This window comes from Meleagris gallopavo, chromosome 6 (assembly GCF_000146605.3).
Source record: "Meleagris gallopavo isolate NT-WF06-2002-E0010 breed Aviagen turkey brand Nicholas breeding stock chromosome 6, Turkey_5.1, whole genome shotgun sequence".
Lineage (NCBI taxonomy): Eukaryota > Metazoa > Chordata > Aves > Galliformes > Phasianidae > Meleagris > Meleagris gallopavo.
This window is the reverse complement of record NC_015016.2, coordinates 12,219,587-12,223,524: the sequence shown is the minus strand read 5'-3', so window position 1 is coordinate 12,223,524 and position 3,938 is coordinate 12,219,587. Positions and strand designations below refer to the sequence as shown.

Below are 3,938 nucleotides of genomic sequence, written 5' to 3'. Positions count from 1 at the left end.
AAAAAAAAAAAAAAAAAAGTGTCTAATTGCCATTAGAAACTTCTCTAGTGGAATGATCAGCTCTGGATTTACTTTGTTATCTTTTCAGTAGTTCTCGATTCCCCCGTTTTAATGTGTGTCAGGTCAGGCTGGGCTTTCTGATAGGATGAAACTATTGCGATGTTGGTGAGAGCGTGAACTTTGTTCTTTAACTTAAGCTTGAGCTACTTGTTGCTTTCTAGGGTTAGGAGCAAAGCTATAAAGTGGAGGTCAGGGAACAAAGTTAGCAATAGTCCAAACTCTGAAGGCATTTACATATTTTAATATATACAATATACATATGTATAATCTCTGAACTTCAGCCTCAGACACAATGAGTTCCTGTAATGCAGGGTAGGTACAACACAGCCTGCACCCCAGTTTCATCCAGAAGAACAAGATTGCCTCTTTTGTACTGGAGGCAAGAGTGGGCTTTGTACACTGACAGTGCCTGAGCTTGGTATGAGAACAAAGCTGAAGTTCCTGGTCAGAAGACAGAGACCGTATCTGCCTCGGTGTGGTTTCACTAAGAGCTTCTCTCCTGAAGAGTATCCTCGATGAGGCTGGCACAGATCTGGGTCCATCTGGTCTGACCCCTGCTCCAGTGGGGACACCTAGAGCAGGGGGCCAGGCCTGTGTCCAGGCAGCTTCTGAAGCTCTCCAGGGAGGAGACCGCAGCCTGTGCTGGTGCCCCTATGCACCTGCACTGCATAGAAATGTCTCTTGGGTTGGGCCAAGAGTGTCTTGTCCTGTTGCTGGGCACTGCTGGAAGGAGCTGTTAGCTCTCTCCCCATCAGGTGTTTATATGCATTCACAAGATCCTTGTGAGCTGCCTCAGTGCTGAGTAGAGGGGAAGGGTCACATTCTGTGCCCTGCTGTGCCACTCCTAACACAGCGATATCCCCTGGGCTTTGGCAGCAGAGTGGTGCTGCTGACTTACTTCTGCCACAGCTTTCTTCCCCCCATGTCCTTTTTTTTTCCGGAAGGAGCTGAAATCTGCATGGCCGCCAGCATGTACAGCTGCTTGGGATTATTCCTCCCTATGGGCAGGGTTTTCTGCTTTTGTCTTTTGGACTTTCGTGGGATTCCTGTTGGGCTTTAAAAGGGAGCCTACCTCCGTCCCTGGGTGGGCTCGAACCACCAACCTTTCGGTTAACAGCCGAACGCGCTAACCGATTGCGCCACAGAGACCTGTGCAATTGTTAGCAGAACAATATTCCTGATTGCGTTTGCATTAACTGCTGCAGTTGGTGGCTGCGTGCATGTGAATACTGACCATAGCCCATCATGTTCCTGCACTGAGCTTGAGGTATCCTTGTATCAGAATAGTGCAGGAGATGCAAAGAAATCTGCTGCCTACTGCAGGATGCAAAAGAGGAGGTACTTTTCATTTGGAGAAGTAGCTCGTATTGCTCAGGAGAAGAGGGCTTGAGGTGGTGGCATTAGGCCATACTTGTATCTCAGAGGTGGGTGAGCTGTATGCTTCCTCTAAGCCAAAGCTGCAGGGTGGCCCAACAGCGCAGTGCTTCCTGGTGTATGGGCAAGGCTGTAACAACTCCGGTAACCTGTGTAGCTCTGAGCTTTTAATGCAATTAAAGACATCCACTCTTTGGAGCACAGGCTGAAACCCCAGGTGATGGTGGATCCCAGGAGTCTCACTGTACCTGGGGACGAGGGGTTGGGAATGTTGGCTGGCCTAAAAGTAAAGTGAAGATTTCATGGTTGAAATTGCATATATATATATATTTAATAGATGTGCTACCTCAAAGAAACCACAGATTACAATCTGGTGGGCTGTTTCTCCAGCCAGGAAAGGGCAGAGACTTTCACTGTGTATTCCCCTGCAAGACTGCACTTCTGATTACTCCTGACAATATTGTTGGAGAAATCCTCCTGTAGCTTAACTGCATGAGCGTAGGAAGACGTGTGGCTAATTATTTTAGAATGAATTTGAGTAATTTGCTTTCAGAGGGTTAGGAGACACTAGGTAAGAGAAGTGACATGGGGCATGGCTGCAGATTCTGCTTTCGTCCTGAACTGGAATTGGAGAGCAGCTGAGTCCCATGGGCCTGAGAGCTTAAATGCAGCAGATTCAATGTAAGGAGGGGGAGGGAAAAAAAACTGGAGAGCTGAACTCAGTACAGAACCTTCTGTGTTTTTAGGTAAGTGTTAATAATGGTCTTACCAATGGTTTCCATGATTATCTGTTGGAGTACTAACAGCATTCAAGGTTTGGCAATAATGTTTGAACTAAGAAATTATGGGTTCTCAAGACTCTGCAGGCATTACTCATACAGTCTTTTCTGTAACTTAGAGTTTGAGACAAAGCTTGGAGGAGAGAGAAGGCATTAAATTAACAGGTCAAGCTGGAAGAGCCAAGTGTTCAAGCAGGGAGGTCCTTTCTCAGGTCTGTGGAAAGGCTGCAGTAATGCTGTTGGTGCGGTGTACTGCTTTTTCTGGGTGTGAACAAGTGTGTGATGAAATGTGATGGGAAAGCTAACAGGTTTCTGTAGACCAAGCCAGAGGGTGAGTTCAAGTATACGAATATGCTGCTTGCCTCTCCTCATCCTTTAAATAGAAAGAAAAAGCCATCTTTTCATCCTCAAATTTCCCTACTTTCAATATCTACAGGGGGCTATAGGAAAGAAGGGGGCAGGCTCTTTAGGAGGGTTTGTTCTGTCAGGACAAGGAGAAATGGTTTCAAACTGAAAGAGGAGAGATTTAGACTGGATATAAGGAAGAAGTTTTCCAGCCTAAGGGTGATGAGGCACTGGCACAGGTTGCCCAGAGAGGTGGTGGATGCCCCATCCCTGGAGACAACCAAGGTCAGGCTGTATGGGGCCCTGAGCACCTGATCTAGTGTAGGTGTCCATGTTCATTGCAGGGGAGTTGGACCTGATGACCTTTAAGTGTCCTTTCCAAATCAAATTATTCCATTATAATATATATATTTTTGCTTCCACAGACAACCTCTTCCACTGTGTGTGTGTGTGTGTTTTTTTTTTTTTGTTTTGTTTGTTTTTGGGAACCTTACCAGAGGATGCCTTTCTTCCTGCTTGGCTTTATCTCTTTTGCTGAGTCTGCTACAGTGGCATTTGCAGGTGATGCTTCCATGCTGAACAGAACCAGGCCAAAGGCTGTCTTGTTCATGACAAGTAAAAATGAAAAAAGCAATTACGTTTCTTGCTGGACTGGAAAGTTGCTCATGGCAAAGCAATGCCTTTCTAATATTTTCTGCTTTTTAGGGTAAAGACAGTATAGAACTAGGAATGCAAACTCTGAGCATTTGTTCTTTTTCATGCATTGTTCTGTGTGGAAATGAATCATACAATCATATCAAAATGCTTAAACCTAGTGATAGACTTAATTCTTGGTGTGACTGAGGAAAACAGCTGAACTGCTTTGTAGCTCTGTAGTTTTATTTTGTATATAGGGAAACATCTTTGTTAAAACTGAAAGGTCTGCTCAAGCACCTTGTGGTAGCCTGAATATTGCAGATGAGGTATTCTGTCCCCTGGAAGCAGTGCTGCCAAGGGTTCCCAGGCTGAGGCAGATCCCTGGGGCTCACCAATGCCAGCAGTGCTGTGCTTCAGGAACTGGGTGGGTGCACTGGGAAACACAGAAATACACAGAGGGAAAACAAGTGATGAAGAGCCCCTGATTTCTTGGGCAGTTGTTGGTTTGTTTTTTTCTCCTATGCAAGCAAATTATACAGTTGAAAACCAAATCACTTCAGTTGTTTACATTCACATTTTATTTTTCTTCCCTTGTGCTTTGTCCTCAGTAGTTGTTCACTGACTGCATGCTTGTTACAGCCTTTGGCAGCCTGATCTGCACCTGCAGCATGGGCCAAACCCTGTGTGTCTGTCCTTGCAATGATCCCTAGGCACTTGTATGGCATAACCAATATGGGGAAGTGG

General features: G+C 45.6%; 1 non-coding gene across 1 annotated transcript; it reads right to left on the bottom strand.

The window, feature by feature from the left end:
* Nucleotides 1–1,135: 1,135 nt before the first annotated feature.
* Nucleotides 1,136–1,209, bottom strand: TRNAN-GUU. Its single transcript has one exon. It is a non-coding gene; the product is annotated as a tRNA-Asn (tRNA).
* Nucleotides 1,210–3,938: the final 2,729 nt, after the last annotated feature.